Raw genomic sequence first — 19,838 nt, 5'->3', positions numbered from 1 at the left:
TTGTGATCGCGATTCATTTTTTAATTGCATGATTAATCGTGATTAATTTGTTTAATCGCTTGACAGCCTGTAACAGTGCTTGGGTTTCTTCCATCCAAAGGGCAGGACTCTGCACTTGTCCTTGTTGAACCTCATCAGATTTCTTTTGGCCCAATTTGTCTAGGTTGCTCTAGACCCTATCCCTACCCTTCTATATACCTACCTCTCCACCTAGCTTAGTGTCATCTGCAAATTACCTTCATCCAAGTAATTAATAAAGATGTTGGACAAAATCAGCCTTAGTACTGACTCTTGGGGCACTCCGCTTGATACCAGACACCGACCAGACATCGAGCCGTTAAGCCCAACAATCTGGCCAGCTTTCCATCCACCTTACTGTCCATTTATCCAACCCATACTTCCTTAAATTGCTGGCAAGAATATTCTAGGAGATCGTATAAAAAAACCTTGCTAAAGTCAAAGTATATCACATCCTCTGCCTTTCCCATGTCCAGAGTCAATTACCTCATCATAGAAGATAACCAGGTTTGTCAGGCATCGCTTGCCCTTGGTGAATCTAAGTTGCCTATTCCTGATCACTTTCCTGTCTTCCAAGTACTGTACTTCAAAATCAATTCCTTGAAGATCCCCTCCATGATTTTTCCAGGGACTGAGGTAAGGCTGACTAGTCTGTAGTTCCCTGGATTGTCCTTCTTCCCCTTTTTAAAGATGGGAACTAATTTGCCTTTTTCCATTTGTTCGGGACCTCCCCCTAGCACCACAAGTTTTCAAAGATAACGTCCACTGGCTCTGTAATAACATCAGCCAACTCCCTCAGCACCTTCGGATGCATTAGATCTGGTCCAATGGATTTGTGTATAGGTCAGTAGTAACAAAATAATACAAGCAATTAAAAAGAAAGTTTACCTTCTTTCTGGCCTGACTTCTTCTCCCTGGTGAAGCAGTGAAGTCATTTGAATTTGTAGTAGTATAGTCATAGGCAGGGCTCGACAAATCAAGCAATCTGCTTGCCCGTGGTGAGTAGATTTTAGTCCGGTGGGGCTGTGCAGCATGGTCAGCGCATACACAGCATGTGCTTCTGCGCGGTTGGCAAGCAGGGCTCGCTGCCGCTTGGCGAGCCCTGGTCATAGGAGAGGAAAGATGATCTAGTGGAAAAGTGACAGAAATAGGAGACTATTCCATTCACAGCTCTGACACAGACTTAGTCTGCACTTTTAGACAATTAACTCAACTTCTCTATACTCATTTACCCTATAAAGCACTTATCTGCCTCACAAGAATGTTGTAAGACTAAACTTTTAATATCTGTAAGTGATTTGCAATCTATTCATGCAAAGTACTATATTAAAAAAAGCTAGCTATATAGCGTGGGTGAGATTTTTTTAGTTGCATCAACTTCTGTTGCTAAAAGAGACAAGCTTTTAAGTCACACAGAACTGGGACCAACACAGCTAATGCCACACTCCCTGTAAGAGCTAGTTATTATCACTACCGTGGAATAATGAACACCAGACTGGTCAACTATACACCCCATTTTGAAGTGTCCAATCAGGCAGCAGCACAGACAAAAGCAGCAAACACAGTACAATGCTATGTTGAACATAAAGTAGTAAAGCTTCAGAGGGGTAGCCAAGTTAGTCTGTAAGTGGAAAAACTTAAAAAACAACAAATAATCTAGTACAGGGGTTCTCAAACTTGTGATACTGCACCCCCCCTCTAAGTTGCTGGTGACCCCCCCTGGGGGGTCAGGACCCACAGTTTGAGAAATGCTGGTCTAGCAGCACCTGAAAGACTAATAAAAAAGCAGATAGTATCATGAACTTTCGTGGGTACTTTCATCTGAAGAAGTGCGTTGTACCCACGAAAGCTCATGTAAAGTACTAAAAACGGAAAAGTATAAAAAAGGAGTTGACAATGTAAGGAAACTGTTTCTGTGCTTATTTTTAAGATTATTAAAAGCAGCATTTTTCTTCTGCATAGTAGAGTTCTGAAGCTGTATTAAGTAAATGTTCAGTTTTAAACTTTTGAAAGAACCATAACATTTTGTTCATAGTTACAAACATTTCAGAATTATGAACAACCTCCATTTCCAAAGTCTTTGTAACTGAGGTTCTACTGTATTATTATGGAGACTCAGTTGAAAAGTGCTGTGAAAATATTATTTCTCCAGTAATATACTGTGATATCAGAAATACAAGATATGGCTTCTCTGCAGGATATTGCAAAAGGGTCATAAGTCAGAAAACTCTGACATAAGCCAAAGTAGCTGCTAAAGGAGCCACAAAAGCTATATATTTTTATATAATCCTGCTTTGCTCTAGGCTTCTATCAATGTGTTAGTTCATCATCCAGCATTGCTATGACACGCTTTCAACAAAAAACAGCAGCAGCAACAATATTAAAATATTTATTATAATAAAGTTTGACACTTCTGTAGAAAATTTCAAACTGTTTTAGAGTGCTTGATTAACATTAGTTGAATTAAGCTTCACAATACTTTGTGAGGAAGATAAATATTTATGCCCAGGTGTGGCGGGTGGCTCTCGTCGCCACATCGCCCTTTTGGTCACTGCCCTCCGGCAGTGACAACCATAGCCTTTAAGCTGTCCCCTTCCGGGGGAAAGTTCGTTGTAGGCCGGCAGGCCTTTAGGAGGCGGGTCCTCCGCCCTGGTACAGTGGATGGCTAGTCCGTCTTATGGCTCCACCGTGCCTTACAGTAGTCCGAGTCCTGGCCCTTTAAAGGTCCGATCCGGATCGTGGCCGGGTGCAACCCTCATGCGGACGCCCAGGCCCTCGAGCAGGGCAGGGCAGCAACTGGCGGCCAGGCCCCAACGCAAGGCGGGCCCCAAACAAACCCACCGGTCTGTAGGAGCTCCTAGTTCACGAGCGGGGCAGGCAGTGCAGCTGCAGCAGTGGCAAGGGGGTAGGAGACTGCCACCCGGTTAGTGGGTGGCAGGGGGCGCAGGCCCACCCACTCCACTGCGCCCCGGCCCAGGGGCCCTGGATGCAGCCGTTCAGCTGCTACGGGCTCAGCAGGGGCTCCAGCCCGCAACTTGCTGGCCTAGGGCTGTTCTCAGCCCATGCTACCCCCTGGGCCGCTTCTTGTCTCCCCCTTCCCCCTTCCCCAGTACCTGTAGCCCCAGCGGCCTGTCGGGGAGTTGAAGTCCGCGTCGTCTCCGCAGGGGCCGGCGGTCCAATCCAGGGGTCAAGAGGTCGGGGTTCTGTAGTGTCCCGCGGGGGTTGTCCGGCCCGGCGTTCCCGTACCCACCGGGGGTCCAGCTGGTCCAGCGGCTCGGTCCCGTCCTCTGGGTCCGCGAGTGGTTCAGCTGGCGGGCTAGGCCAGGCCCTAGTAGCCCGGGCAGGGAGGCCCTGGCCGGCCTCTGGGAAGGTGGCTGAGGGCGGCCTAGCCCGGGTCTTAGCCTCCCCAGGCAGGAGCTCCAGACGGGCCTCCGGCTCCTTCGGAGGCTGGGCTCTGACTGAGCTCCCAGGCAGCCTTCTTATAGTCCTAGTCCCGCCCCTTGACTTCCGGTCAGGTGAGGGGGCGGGGCTAGGCCGGGCCCAAAATGGCCGCCCGAGGGGTTCCTCCGCCTCCGGCTCAGTGGGTGGCCATTCCTCCCCACTACACCAGGTAAAACATGGATAAAATCAGGGGTGTCCAAACTTTTTTCAAAGAGGGCCAGATTTGATGAAGTGAACATGCGTGAGGGCCGACCATTTTGCCTGACATTCTTTGAACCATTAAAATTAAATGCAAATTAACTATTTTATGCAAAGTTTATTGCAAACGGCATACTTTTCATTTCGTCACATGGATGATAAATCTAAACAGGTGTTAAATCACTCTGCCTTTCATATCTGAAGGCCAGATGAAAAAAAAAAAATCCAGGAAGCTGAAATATATGTCAGGAACATTGTAAAGTACATTACATATTATTGGTAATAAAGGTTGTCTGTCAACTTTTAAGTTCAAAAAATATGAACAGGAACATAACACAAAGTATACATGTTGTGTCCAAATATATTTATAACTGATTTAGACCAACTGACATTAACTGAGATTTTACAATGTATTCATCTCAATACATATGGATTCGTTGGAGGCCATAAAAGATAGGTATTGCCAAATTACCTGGGGGGCCGTATTAAACCGGAACATGGGCCGCAATTGGCCCGCGGGCCGGACTTTGGACATACCTGGATAAAATGATATACAGAGGGATTAAGGTCAGTTGCTTCAACTGAGATCAATATCAATTCTACTCCCAGAGTTAGTTTCAGGTTAAGATTTTCAGAAATGGGCATCTAAACTTAAGTTCCAAAATACACATTCTTGTTCCTATATAAACGAGACTTGATTTTCCAAAGTACAGTACTGAGCATACAAAGGTCCAAATGATTTCAATGGGAATTGTAAGGTGTTCATTGTGATAGATATGGCAATTTGTTGCATATCCTTGTGAAACCTTATTGAATTAAGCTTAATTATCTTGTGACGCTATTGTATTAAATGCAAAGTTAATGTATTTCTGTGGGCTGAGATTGCAACCTCTCAAAAATATGTTGGGAGTTCTAAGGATTATATTGAAAAAGTGACAGACTAGAATGGACTTTTAGGACAAGAAGTGTAAAGTGGATTTCCTGCTTGGAAAAAAATCTAGGCTGAGGTTAAATTTCCTCAGCTCCGAAGTAATGTTCTCAGGACTGGGTCATTGTCTGTTGATTTCCTATACCCAGTGGGAAGGTCAAAGTCTGAGCTGTGTTATAAAACAGTTGAACTTCCCAGCCTGTGTTCTATTCTGAATCTGAAAATTTGTAAAATTTACTTGTGGGTTTTGAAGGACTGACATCTACCAGAGCCCAAGGTTGGAGTTTAGGTTTGTGTCTGGCAAGCATTTTAGCAGGAGTGTAGATTCTTTGGTTTTCACTATGTTTTTTTCTGTAATGCTTTCACCTAAGAATAAATGTGTTTGCTTAAAAAAGCACTATGTAGTAACTTACAGCTGTAGCCAGTACACAGGGTAGAGTCTCAAGAGAGCAAGGAAATCTCAGACACTTGCCTTTTAGACGGTCTGGCTTGATGGAATATCACAGTGTAGTTCACAGAGCTATGAAACCTTGCTGGCCGGGAAGGGAGAGAGATGACAGCTAAGGAGCCAGGACACTAGAATGGGTGACCCTGATGGATCACCGAGTAAGAGTATAGGTACAATTGTCCTAAAACTGTGATACTCAGCAGTTCTGAGTATCCAACCACTTTTATTTAGTAGCATGAATGTGGATTTTAGAGCTTGGGCACTCAGAATCTCCCTGCTAGCTGAGTCCCAGACCTAACTATCAGGGCTGGTCCTAACCAAAAAGGAAAAGGGTCGGGGAGTAATCAGGGAAACCTAAGACCAGCTCTGTTGGCAGCCCCTTGAAAATGGCAGCCCCAGGTGACTGCCTGGCTCGCCCTCCCCTAAGGCTGGCTCTCCTAACTAATGTCCAAACCCAAATGTCTACACTGCAGTTTTATAGCCACATGAACCAGTCAGATGACACAGGCCGATCACGGGTGTTGGATTTCAGGATAGACATATCACTACTCCTCTGCTCTCACTTGTCCCTCTCTCTTGTCTTTAATGGTTGATCTGCCAAGAGTTTGTACTGAACTGAATAAAGGGAAAAGCACATCCAAACATTTGTCGGGAGTAGATATTTTTAAAATGATTAACACAAGAGAACACTTATAAATCTCAAGTTGCTGCATGGTAAGAAGCTTGATTATATACAAGAAAATATTCTGTTTACTGTATTGTTTGGTTGGAGAGAATTGGATAAATACATGCCAATGAGGCTTGTCCAAATAGTCTTTAGAAAAAGGACATAATTAGCACTGCCATGTAACTAAACCAGCCCCAAGCATGAATGTAGTTAACAGACTTATGAAGTACAGTAGAACACAGAAATAGCAATGAGGAAAATATGACTTAACAACTACAACAAAAAAAGCTCAAAATAGCACCACCATTGTATTAAAGAGAAAAAAGATAACATTCATTTAGGCAGCCATCCTTTATCATTTAACATGTAAGCCAGGGCTACTCAACACATGGCCCATGGACTGCATGTGGCCTGTGGCCTGTTTGTTTGCAGTCCATGGTGCAGTTTGAGTTTACGTGGGGCTTAATGCGTAGCCCGCAGGTGGGAGCCAAAACAAAAAAGTAGTCAATATAATGGTCTTCTATTGATATGCATTTTAGTAGTTAAATTCCTGGACACTCATTGCTCATTAAAAGTGCTGTCATATGGGTGGAAATCAGGTAAATATTTCATTTGATTAATATCAGCAGAACTGACTTAAATGGGGCCTGCATGTTGTGTAGTCTTACCTTAATCTTTGTATTCATGCCATCTGTGTGAAAGAAATTATTTGCATATATTTGCATGTATATGCAACCACACTTAAGATGTGCCCCTCGGCATGTGCTGTGAGTATAATTGTGGCCCTGGGGCTTCCAAAATTGAGTAGCCCTGAGCTAAGCTTTCTAATGACAAAAGATTTATGGCTCAATTGATGTACAGGGAGGATAAGGTTAATTACATCCACTGAGAGGAATAGAAATACTATTATTTTAATTATTGCTTCAGGACAAATTTTCCCAAAACTTGGGCATCTAAAGTGAGGCTCTTAAGTCCACATTCAGGCTCATAAATAAAAATGGCCTGATTTTCAAAAGTATTGAGGACCTTCATCTCCATATCAAATCTAGTGAAGTAATTTTGAGATTTGAGATACACTCCTCTCCTAACACAGCACAAACACAGATGGACTTGATCTGGAAATCCTGTCTGTATAAAAAATGCTAGATTTGGTCTTTACTAGACAAATTAATCTAAAAGATATGCCAAGTGCAAACTTTACATTGTCCTCTACTATTTGCCTTTCATTAATATAGGCCCAATCTTTCAAAACCTTTAAGTGTGTATTGCTTTAGTCACATGAGTAGTTCCATGTCATTTTTATTCATCCACATTTTTATTCCTTTTTTCAATATAATTTTAACACATGTCTAAATACTTTTCTGATGAAGGATGGATTTAATCTTGTGTTTAAATGCTTTGCGGAATTGGGGCTTACATCCTCCGGTATTTTCCCTCATTCTAACTGGTTACTTTCACAAATTGTGTCACACACGATTCATTACTTTTTTGCTTATCGGTGTATTTAAAGTTTTTAAATCTCAAGATATCTCAGCAATGCACAATAAGCCCAACAGAAAATACTTAGGTTTTAAGTGATGCTCCTCAGCATAACATGAAAGATAGCAAAGTTTGTTGTTAACTGAATCCCAATGCATGCCATATAGGGAAAGCCTAACCAAAAGCAAGTATGTCTTTAGAAAGAGAACAAGTACATTTTGATCTACTTTTTAGCAGGGAACTGAACGCCTTCATTTTGACAATCCCCAGCTAATTCTGAAACATGGTCATAACTCATTGTTTATTTCAGCAATCCTCCTCAAATAAGCTTCCTACAATAATAAGTGTCTGCAAAACTGGGAAAACTTAGGACTATTACAGCAGCTGCATTTCTGCTGCTGTGTTTGAAACTCAGATATTTCTTTTGGATTTTCATTTTATATCTCATGTATTCTTAAGGGTTATTATGTTTTATGCTTTTCCATCCTCCCCTACAACTCAAAACAAACAAACTACATCTGCTCTGGGAGATTTTCTATGGTCATGTCTGTGTACAGAACTATAGTAAAAATCAGAGGCAACATATTCAAACTGGGGTACCTAAAGGTATTTTATATTTTAGGTATCTTATAAAATATTTGCCTGAATCCATAACAATTTGAGCACCTTCAATTTCCTTCTGAGATCATGCGCACAACTCAATAACCCATTTAGTGCATATTGTTACCCCTAAATATAAAATTTAGTTGTCCAGTTTAGGCACCGACTTTCAAATTTTGGCCTAGGTCTATAGTGTGTTTTCATCTTCAAGTGCTCACCAAAATTAAGTTTGTCAAGAGAATAAAATGTTAACTCCATGAATCTACTGCTTGTTTTAGGAAGCTCTTTTAAAAAAGTGATTACAGCAAGGTCAGAGCACGTTTAAAGTTAGTTTCTACCAAAAAAGCTTTTAGAAGAGTTATAATTTAGCCACAAAAATTTGTTGCTGACTAACCACTTTGGCTCATAATGTTAAGGTAAATGGAAAAAAATGTCTGTCTTGGTTCAGCAAGATACTGCAATATATAAAACTTTGAATGCGAGTAGTCCCTTTAGGTTGAAAAGTTATGGCATATGCTAAAGTGCCTTCCTGAATCAGGCCTTTGATTTGTATGATTTACCTGTCAACAGTTTTAACTGGTAGAAAGCACAAAAAAGAAAGAATATATGCAAAATTATAGAGAGGGCCAAATATGAAAAATCCCAACCCCAATCCAAAACCATGTTCAGAATCCACAAGAGGAAGGCCAATTTTCAGAAGAGAAGTTGGATGCCTAAATGGATGCTGAGATCTTAGTTAATTTTTGTATTACATTTACAAGTACAAAAATGGCAGTCTGATTCACCCTCATTGTATCTCAGCAAATGGAGTTGGATTGGCAGAAAACTTTAGGAACACAGTATTGATCCAGGCTCTGGGAGTATAGGTTTTCTTTGCTCTTATAATTAAAATCAGTTTAGAATTTCAAACAAATGAAATACCCCCAGATTAAATATTTGGATTACTCCTGACATATTATAAACAGAAACATTTAAAAATAGTCATAATATAAAACTTTGCTCAGCAGTTTTTATGGTATTTTAATACATACCTTATACATCCTGTAAGTGTTTATCAGTTTAATAGAAGGGGTTTATTTAAAATGCTGCAGACATACATTTATCCCACAGACCAGAACTGATGCTTGAGAGGCATTCCAGTCTCTTGAATAAATAGGAGGTGGTTTTAAACTGTTAGAACACATATTTACACTACAGAACAAGACAGCTCCTTTCAATCCAATTTGGTCTCTCTCAGGTAAATAAGACACTTTAAAAAAACACCTAAATACACATTTGCCCAAGAGTGAATTAAGTTGTTTAAAAAACAAACAAGCCAAAAATGTGCTAAAGAATTTAAATGCAAAAACAATATTACCAAAACCCAATACCAATAAAAATCTAATGAAAGGCCAGAAACAGGCTTCTACTAACACATGCTGGTGCAAATCATCATAGAGGTTGACTCTCTCTAGTCCGGCACACTCTGGGACGGGAACATCTGGGTCCGGCATGATTTTAGTTAGCTGAATATCCACTTGTCATGGGTGTGGCCAAGTTTCCCACGGTCCTCTAAAGCTTGTTTACAGCCACCAGTCCTGGCTCTCAGTGTTCTGTGTTATTATTTAGATCAAATTTACCCCTAAATGTCTTCTAAGAGCCCAGTAAGCAGTGGAAGTGTTGTTAATACTGCTAGACTATATTGATCTCCTGTGATCTGGCAAATTCTCTGGTACGGCAGTCAGGACCCAAAGATGCTGGACTAGAGAGGTTCAACCCGTAGCTCTATTGAGAATAGTGGAACTAAACTGACTTACACCAGCTACAGATCTGCCCTCTAGTTGTAACTCTTGTGGATGGTCTTTTCCTTCTCTCTCCCCCACGATTGCCAAGAATCTGGGAAAGAACATTAGCCTGGACTGCCTGGCATTTTGGGGAACTGGACAGGAAAAGCGTAGCTTTGCTACTTTCCCATTTTTTCTCATGTCAGGTCTAGTACAGGAAGTACACGATGGGATTTTTATCCACCATACGCTTCATTCTGACCTACATGTGAAGGACGTTGAGGAAAAAAAGGGTCTAAGACTGGTGATGTGCAAACACTCCACAGAAAAGAGGTCACTTGCGATGAGCGCCAATCATCCCAAATTCTTGTTAAAAATTCTTAAGTATTCTTAATTTTGTCACAAAATAAGAGCTACGGGAAGGTCCCCAGGCCAACCAATAGTGTGTTTTTTTTAATTCAAAGTTTCATTTTTTGGTGATTTTGTCTGACTGGTCATATCACTCAGAACCTCGGAAAGCTAGGTAACTCTTTTAGGTGCTGTAATGAGGTTGTACTCGCCTCTCGAGAATTCCCTGTGGCCATGTGCCTATGCTCGTTTTGTTTATAATGGCTCTTTGGTGACTCAGTCCTTCAGCTAAATCACACAGTCTGTGTGCAAAATAAAACAAAGCCCTTCCAGGGTGCAAGTCTAACAGGACCTCTCTTGGTGCCCTCTTCAATGTCTTTCAGTTTGTTCCCACTCTGGAATACAGCTGGGCCATCCTGGAGGCAATTTCTTTGCCTTTTCAGGGCCCTTCTGGTTCCAGTCCTTTGGGCTGGGTCACTATAGTCCAATTCTCCCCCTCCCCAAGATGCTTCAAGATCTAGGCCACTTCTTTCAGTAGCTAATGGGGAGTTGGAGAGACACATTCACACCCAGACAAGGGTCCTTATAGTTAGTAGCTGTCTGCTATGCCTGTTCCACTGCTGCTTTCATCCCCGGGGCCACCTCCTCACATTCCAGTGCCATCTTTACCCTTACCTCAGGGCCCTGTCCGGTTTGCCATGAACTCTCCAAACTGAGCTGTCCATGGAACTGTTACTCTTCTGGCCATCCAATCACACAATCTTCACTCCTTGACCTCCTCAAAGCAACTAGCTGCAGCTCCTTTTATATGGCCTTCCTGGCCCCTGATTGTCTATTTCCCCTGCAGCCACTCTAGCCTGCATGGAGGACCTCTCCACTGCTTTTTTTTTCTGGGTCAAGGTGTGGCAGGACCACAAGGTCTCCAGCAGGTGGCCTCAGGGCCTAGTCCTCCTATTACAGGTGCCTAAATATGAATTAATGTACCTAGATTTAAAATGAAAGATTGTATAGTTCAGTCTAAGGCTTTTAAGCACTCAAGGTTCAAAGAGGGAGGGCTCAGATAAGAGTGTCTGGGATTCTTATTCCAAACATGTGTGTGTCGGGAGCCAGATCTAACCCCTTCAGTTCCCTAAAAGGTGCAGCCAACAAGGAACCAGGAGAGGCTGCCAGTCCCTGTGTATAAGGGCAGAGTTTGTGCAGCTGTTTCTAGGAGTGGCTAGCCCTAGAAACCAAATAAAGATCTTTACCTGTAGTTCAAGAGTAGTGCTGTTAGACTCAACATTTGTGTGTGTGTGTGTGTGTGTGTGTGTGTGTGTGAAATGCCAGTTCATGAGAAATGAAATTTTGTAGAAGTAAATCATTTTAATGAAACTACTGTCAGTAAGGTATTCCAAGTATAGGGTGCAATTCCTCATCAAAGCCAGAGATACAAACTTACCCCAAATCAGCAATATCCCAGTGCTCAGAGCTTGACCCCATAGGTAGGAAATCTAGGTTCAGGTCTGGTTTGCCTAATTCATTCCCCCTACCGCAGGACACTCAACCCCTCTCCCCCCTTTTTTTGTTGTTGTAATACACTAATTCCATTTTGTAAACACTCAGCTCTACCCAGGAGGCAAGATGGCTTCTTAGTTGTCCCTGGGAAGCCATGGAGGATGTTTACCAACCAAGAAAATCTGCCACCCAGTAATATATGGCTACATCAGCTCCATCTTCCTGCCTCTCAGAGGGTACGTCTACACTAGCCCCCTAGATCACTCTAGGGAGGCTAATGAGGGTGACTGGAATTGCAAATCAAGCCTGGGATTTAAATATCCTGCGCTTGATTTGCATGTTCCCAGCTGGTCGCCATTTTAGAAATTGACTAGCCCGAAGTAACTGTCCGTGTCTACACGCGGCAGTGAAACGGGATTCCAGAATAAAGCCCTAAATTGAATTAGGTGGTATTCCTTGTGGAAAGAGGTTTACCACCTAATTTGATTTAGGGGCTTTATTCCGGAATCCCGTTTCACTGCCGCGGGCTTGATTTTCAATTCCGGTTGCCCTCATTAGCCTCCCTAGATCGATCTAGGGGGCTAGTGTAGATGTACCTAGAGAGATGGAGATGAGGTCCTTAATCAAATATATGTGAGTATCAAAAAAGATCATCTGTGAGTTTGGTTCTAGGGATAAGTGAATGGTAAAAAAGGAGATTGAGTCTGGATGTTCTTTTTCTTTCTGAATTTATTCTTTCATCTCCATTTTAGATCTGATGATGCCTCCATTCTAGTTCTGATATAGGTCATTCAGTTGCTGTTATAACAGACAGTTTGAGTACCCATAACTGTCAAAATGAGACTATCACAGTTTGCTCTAAATAGAACTGGAGATGTGCAAAATGGGTCAGATAAAAACAGAAACCAAATCTTTACACGTAGGAAAAGCAATTCCGAGATTCAGAAGTGTTCCCTTAACCTTTTTTCTCCCTCCATTATTTCTTTTTTTTCTTCCTGACACTGCCCTCGGGGAGTTTATTGCACTTTGCAAGCATAAATGCTGATTTTGCCAAGAAATCTGTTTTGCCAAGAAACTGAAGTGAAGCATCAAACTTTTTGGTTTTTTGAGTCCCGTGACTAGTTTGACTCCAAGCACAAAGCAAAATCTCTTCCCCTGGCTAAAGGGCCGAAGAGGTAAACCTTCAGTTTAGTAGGTTCAAGCCTTTTCAGCAAACTTATTTAAGATTTTATTTGCCTTTCTGCCATGTGACTGCTACCCCAACAGGATTCTCAGGGACATTCTTTGATCAGGAGTGTTTTCTTTTTAACACTGTGGAATCTCTGGTAACTTTTCCTTATAACTCTAAGAACCAGTTATCCCAATGCACTGTAGGAGCTATATATTTATCTGTCTTTCCAGTGTTTATTTTACTTTGTTATTGTGTTTGGCTGTTCCTTTTGGACAGAAAAAAAAATCCGGCAATAAATTCTCCTTGAGCATCTTAGATTAAAACAAATAACTCTTTGTTTTATTTATTTTAATGATGGTGGTTATTTGAAATACTTAAGAAGCTAAATGTTGGGTACTATTTCTGGCTTTAGGTTCCTTAATTCTTCACTGTCTGCATGAATTAAAAAATAATTTAAAATATTATTTTAGGGAATAATTGAAGTGCAAGAGGAACACATTCTGTCAAGTTTGTTTCCTATTATGTCCTGGTTTTCTGTCCAAATTATTGTTAGCACTTCGGACAAATCTATTAAGTGAGGTAGAGCCAAACAAACCATTATGAGCTATAATGAATGCACAGGTATTGAAATCTTCACACAAAGGTACACCCATATTTAGAAAGCAGGCACTGTTGTCCAAAATACTAAAGCTAGCTTTCTTTTAAATAGAAACTGGATTTAAAAAACCCACCCATAAATAGGAATAGTTGTGGTTTTCACATTACCTTTTTTTACATTTGCAGGCTGTGTAATAAAAAAAAATGGCATGAAAGCACACTCTTAGGTTGCACAGAGTACTTCAAAAGATTCTTCCTTGTTTAAGAAATTGCAACTTATATAGCTACAGAACTATCTGCATGCAATTTCTGTATATGCAATTTCTGGTTATATTTAATGTGGCAATTTTAATCTGAAACACTTTGCATTTATAGCAAACAATACTGTACAGAACAGTCTCTTCATGAAATCATTTTTCCTAATATGAAAGTAAAACACTAGTCTAAGCCTAACAGTTTTGAAGTACATTTAATATTTAAAAAGTATTAACACTATGCCCTTTGATGGTATGACTTTTAGATCAGCTTAAAACATTTTTCAATGGCCTTTCTTCTCCAGCTTGTTGATTCATATTCAGATCAGGCTGAAACAGCTAAAAAATTACAGTATTATATGATGCCTCTCTGGTTAGCTATGTAAGAAGATTCAGTAGTCCACAGTGCAGTTTCTAGAAGACATACTATAAATCAGAATGCCAGCAATAGGCCAAGTGTGAAATGGGTTTGAAGATTCTTCTATACTTTGTCCTTAGAAATGATGCTGGTAGATTAGGATGAGACCATGCTGACAAGAATAAGGAGATGGGGTTGGCCAGTGTCAGTGCCAGTTCTATCCTATGGATTCAGATAGCTCTTCAGTATCACTAAATTGCTAAAATGGTAAACGTGGTTCTGGGAAGTTTAAATGGGATCACAGCATGTCCAGGGGTGAAAATAATTTAAATTTCTTACAGGTACTGTTGTACTGCAATCCCCCCTTGGAAGGAAGGGTGCTCAGGGCAGAGGGCTGGAAAGGGTTGCAACATGACAGTAACTGTAAGAAATGTAAGTGTGGTTTGGAGTGTTGGGGGTTCAAGGCAGGGGGTAAGAGGTGCAGTAGTCAGGGCCAGGGGGTTGGAAGGTCTGTGTGGGGGCCCAGGCCAGGGAATGAGGGTGCAGGAATCAGAGCAGAGGGATGGGAACTGTTGAGGCTCAGGGCTGGAATCAGGGCAGGGTGTGTGTGTGTGGGGGGGGGGAGCAGAGGGCAGAAATGTGGAAGGTGTAGGAGTCAGGGCAGGAGGTTGGGTGTTCGGGGTCTCAGGGCAGGGAACTGGGGGTAGTGTGGCCATTGCATTGCCTGCCCATCAGATCCCCAGGGCTGGCTAGGGCAGTGGGGCTGCACTGCCTGGCCACTGGATCCTTGGGGCTGGAGCTTGGATGTGCTGTGGCTGACTCCAAGGACTGTGATGGTGGGCTGGCGGGAGGGAAGGCGGCTTTGGTCTGTGGGGGATGGAACCAGAATGGAAGGAATGGGCTGCCTATGCCCAGCACTGGCATGGGAACCTTACCTGTGTATGGTAGTCGGCAACATCCAGAGTCTTGCCCCCAGCCAGCCATTTTCTTATTGGAGCTCCTTTCTACCCCCTATACGAGTGGTGGGTGGGATCTTGGGGGAAGAAGCTGAGTGAGGGCAGGGCAACAGTTTGGTCAGTGTTGCCCATAAAATATTAATTTGACCCTGCAGGTGTTGAACACTCCCTATTTTTTTCTGTGGGTGTTTGAGCCCAGGAGCACCCATAGAGTCTGTGCAACACAATAGGAGTTAGGAAGCAGAACTTCTCGGACCTCCTCAAGCAGGCTTTGAAACTGAGTCACTTACTACATGTGTCCAAAGTAGTTCTCATTTCCCTGAAGCTTGGACCCTTCCTGACTCTAGTGCACCCAGTTTTCCCCATTGTCAAACATTGTGCACATGCAAGCTAGATTTAGGTGGTTTAATTTATACAGATATAAATTAGAACCTAAAAGAGTGCCATGTAAAGAATTACACCATGAAAGTCATTTTCAGTACATAACATCATCATATTATATTGGTTCTACAAAATGCAGGAACTATGCTGCATATTCTTAAACCTCTATTTACTGGCAGAGTAAATAGAGCACCAGCAGGCACAATCTACTCTTGTTGGTAGGTTTTCTCTATTCCATTGCCTTTTGGTTCTTTACCTTTCCCAAAAAAATTGTGAGCTTTCCAAAACTGCTCTTTCCTTCATGTAAGCCCTGTCATTTCCTCTTAGGGCTCTGTTTCCTTTCTAAACATCGTACAGTCCAATTGCTTTTATTTGGTTTGATGACTTGTCACTCCCAAGTGTGCATCAGTAAAAATAATAAGAGAATTTTTTGCAAAACATCTTGAGAAGTTTTTGATTGCTTTGAAAGACTGCTGGCAGCCTCCCAATAGCTCAGGGTACTTGAGTTAAGAAGAATAACATGGTATTGTAATTCTCTTTTAAGAGCAACCAATAGCTCAACTCAATAAAGCAAGCTATAATTATTCAGCTAAAACTCTCCTAAAATAGCTGTCAAAATTTGCTTGCTGTGAGGTAAAGCAGATTGTCAATAATGTACAGTCATTATAATTTTACAATAGAACCATAATAAATTCCCATGAACACCGTTTCCCGATGACATCAGTCCTCTGTTTGAATTTGAGCTTTGCCATTGTAGTTGTTTTGGAAAATTTAATTAAATTGCTGCACCCAACCTAGCTGATTAATAAGGAAATGGCTGTAACTCCTTTGGAGCTTGCCACTTGTTTAAGAGCCTGACCACTCTATCTTTAGACACACAAGATTGTACTTAGATAAGCCCCACCCAATCTATGCAGCTCCAGAAAAAATGCTTCCTCAAATCATTACACTCCTCGCAATGAGTTTGGATTCAACTGCCATAGCAACAAGAGTCCATCTCTTCAGAAAAGTCACTGGGAAAGATCACTAGACCTATTAAATAAATAAAAAGCCAGGGGAGGGGAGTAATACGTGGGTTTTAGAGCAATTGCTTATTACATTTATATCACTTTTGTTTACCCAACCGCTTTCTACAATTTTTCATTTATTATTTCTTTCTCCTTGTCAACTTAAGAAATCCATTCAGGACTGATGACCTCTTCTGTTTTTACTGTCCCCTTGTGTACACATTTGTTTAACCCCCTAGGTTACTCTAATACATGCCGTACACTGTTTTAGCTCATATTGTAACTATCCTTTTGGAATCTCCTTGCCCCTTAAGTTTATAATTGACCCGTGTGTCTTGTTTGAAGCCTGCTACCTAGAAGACAGTATCAGTGGTTAAAGGAACATGGCTAGATATCTCCTGAGGAAAGCCTTGATGAGTTGTTCCCTCAAAGCACGGGACAAATTTGGTCAGGTTTAGATGAACCTATATGAAACCAATCATGGAAAAACCCAGCAATCACAAATTAGGGTTTGACTAGTACAACTTCTTGCTTTATCCTTAAAAATGAAAGGTTTGTTATTTTTAATTTCAGAAGGTGACTCTAGTTTACAGTGAAAATGTAACGTGCTTATGTAGGCACCCCCTCAAGTCAGCCTTGTCGTCACTTTGCTCCTTAGACTAGGAAGAAAGTGGTGCATGCTTGGGACATTCTCATGCATAGGGAATGTTATGTAGCCACAGAACAACCAGAACATCTCAGGGGCCAGGCAAACAGTGTATGTATGGGGGGGAAGGACCCAAAACCAAATACATTTTTATGAGTTTCTGTTTTTTTCACCGCTTGGAGCAGCTGGGAGTAATAATCTCCACAGAAGAGTGAAGAATCAAAGGGAAGAGTGTACGGAAGTGGTTCAAACACAAAGTCCTTGATGCAGAAATTTCACTACTATAATCTGGCATTGGCATAATTAGTGACATAAAATATGGACAGCTCTATTTCTGATCCCCTACCATCTTCCAAAATAAAGATAGGACTAGCAAATAACTGCAGCTATTGCTGTATTTTCTCCAACGGCTGGTTCATTAGAAGAACATGTCCCGTTGTCTGAAGTTTGTCCAAGGGGTAACTAATTAGCAAGAAAAATAAACCTTTTAAAGCTTTTCAGCTGTCTTTTGTTGTTTCTCTGTCTCCTCTTTTTGAAAAGACTATTTCACAATAATAATCCAAGTTAATATAAGCAGTACTTTCTCAGTTCACTGTAGTACAGTTATATAAATTTAGTATTTGTGTCTGCAAGTTTTGCATCAATGGTTTATGAAAACATAAGCTACACTACTGATATAGTTGCACTGGAACAATTTTTAGGGTATAAGTGCACCTCTCCCCCACCTTAACTAGTTCATGCCCCTCACTGTTCCAGGCTGAGGCCACAGCATGGGAGAAGCTGTGGAGCTCCAAGAATGGGACCAACAAATGGGACCCTGGGGTCTGCAGCAGAGCTGCTGGGACCCTGGTAGCAGCAGAGCCCCTGGTGGGCGGGGTCCCAGGACCACTAGTAGAGCCTGTAATGCCGGCAGGTGGGACCTCCTAAGCTGGCAGCCAGGATCCCAGGTGGAAGAGGAAGCACTAGACATGGGCTGACAGGTGGGACCCTGGCGTGGGGTACAAAATCCACACCCCTGCTTCTTGTGCTTATATACTCATAATTGACTGTTAATAGTATGTGATTAATCATCTACATCACCAGATCACTGCTGAAATGCTTAAGGCAGACCCCAAGGCAAGCGCACAAGCTCTGAAGGGTCTCTACAACAGGGTCTGGGAAGAAGAGAGGGTACCGGAGGCCTGGAAGAAGGGCATCATTGTGAAGTTACCCAAAAAAGGTGATCTGTCCATCTGTGGGAATTGGAGAGGCATTAATCTGCCGTCTGTGCTGGGAAAGATTTTCTGCAGAGTCCTGCTACAGAGAATGTGAAAGGGCATTGAGAAAATCCTCAAGGAAGAGCAGGCTGGCTTCAGAAGTGGAAGGTCATGCACGGACCAGATCTTCATCCTACGCACCATAGTAGAGCAGTCAATAGAGTGGAACTCTTCGCTCTACATTAACTTCATCGATTTTCAGAAGGCGTTTGATAGCATCCACCACCCCTCATTCTGGAGGATTCTACAAGCATACAGGTTCCCTGAGAAGATCATTAACATCCTGAAGGACCTGTACACTGAGAATCAATGCTGTGTGTGACATGAAGGACAGCAGAGTGACTGATTTCACGTGAAGACAGGGGTCAGACAGGGCTGTGTAATCTCACCTGTTATCTTCCTTGTGGTCATCGACTGGGTGATGTGTAGAGCCACTGAGGGCAGATCAAGGGGAGTGCTATGGGGACCGACTGCTCGGCTTGAGGACTGCGACTTCACAGATGACCTGGCGTTTCTCGTGCATGATCAGCAGGACATCCAAGAAGAGACTGACATTGTTGACAGGACAGCCAGAAGCATTGGGCTCAGAATTCACCCTGGCAAGTCCAAAGTGATGAAACTGAGGACAACTAACACCGATAAAACCATCGTCTACAACTCATAGCAGGTAATCCTACAGTCTATATGTAGGATAATAGAGCTGCCATGGGTAGGATTAAGATGTATATTTGCAGTGAGCCAATACCGGAGGGAAATAGAGCCATTGGAAACTTCTGTATCACAACTGTAGAAGAAAAAAAAAGATTTAAGACCAAGCCTGCAAGTACAACTTGCAATGTACAGTAGTTCACATCCTAGACCCAACCTATGTAGCTAGACACACACACACACACACACACACACACTTCTCTCTCCCTTTTCAAGATTTGGTACATTTATGTGCCTAATTGTTCCATGTCACTAGATAGGAACAGATCCCACAGAGCTGCTGGACTCTGTTCAAAGGAAGATTGACAAAGAGAGAAAATTAATTTCCTCTTCTGCTAAGAAAGTTGATCTTCCCCACAGTAGATTTAAAGAAATTGGCAACCCGCAGGCGGGAAATTAACCACTGTGTCTGCTCACATTTGGTCTAACTACTGTGGAGTGTATCTTCGTTCATTTTCCAAGTCTCCTTTTGTCTTTGATTAGCTCTGCCAGGCATGTAATCACACAAGCAGAAGAGAGATGATATCCTGCAATATTTCTTTCCTTAGAAGTAGAGAAAGAAAATAGATTTTAAGTAAACTTACCTATCAGTGGATATCCCACATTATCTGCTTAGAAATTTTCTTTACAGCTATGATTAGGCTGCAGCAAGGCAAGTGTCATGCATATTTCCCTCCAGCATGCTAGAAAGGCCATCTGCAGGGACAAGGAGAAAACTAAATCTCAACACTCATCAAGTATAAAATTCATATATATATGTGCCATCCATCAGCAGATCTTAAAATGGTTACAAAAGTAAATAGGCAGTTTTTCTTCTGATTTTACATATTAGGGAAATTGAGGCATAGAAGGCCCTGGTCATGTGACAAACAAGTGTTGAATAGAACCCAACTCTCCATCTTTAGATTTCACTACAAAGAACTTGCTGTCTCCAAAACCATGCTTGGCCCCTCACTAGCATGAACTGCAATTCATGTTAGTGATTTTATGACATGGGCACTTCATTTATTTCATGAATGCAAATTTAACGCAGTTTCAGTCATTACTGATCTCAGCTACATTCATATCGGCAATTCTTAGGAGATGGGCCTGAGATCTCATTATTAGTTACTCTCTGATT

General features: G+C 41.9%; 1 long non-coding RNA gene across 1 annotated transcript; it reads right to left on the bottom strand.

Moving 5' to 3' along the window:
* Positions 1-756: 756 nt before the first annotated feature.
* On the bottom strand, positions 757-19,440 carry LOC142829407 (uncharacterized). Its single transcript, XR_012903804.2, has 4 exons — positions 19,303-19,440; positions 18,400-18,794; positions 4,130-4,194; positions 757-1,145 (listed from the first exon to the last, which is right to left on the bottom strand). It is a non-coding gene; the product is annotated as an uncharacterized LOC142829407 (long non-coding RNA).
* Positions 19,441-19,838: the final 398 nt, after the last annotated feature.

Source organism: Pelodiscus sinensis, chromosome 4 (assembly GCF_052426305.1).
Source record: "Pelodiscus sinensis isolate ZL-2025 chromosome 4, ASM5242630v1, whole genome shotgun sequence".
Lineage (NCBI taxonomy): Eukaryota > Metazoa > Chordata > Testudines > Trionychidae > Pelodiscus > Pelodiscus sinensis.
The sequence above is the reverse complement of the archived record's forward strand: the minus strand, read 5'-3'. Positions and strand labels throughout refer to the sequence as shown.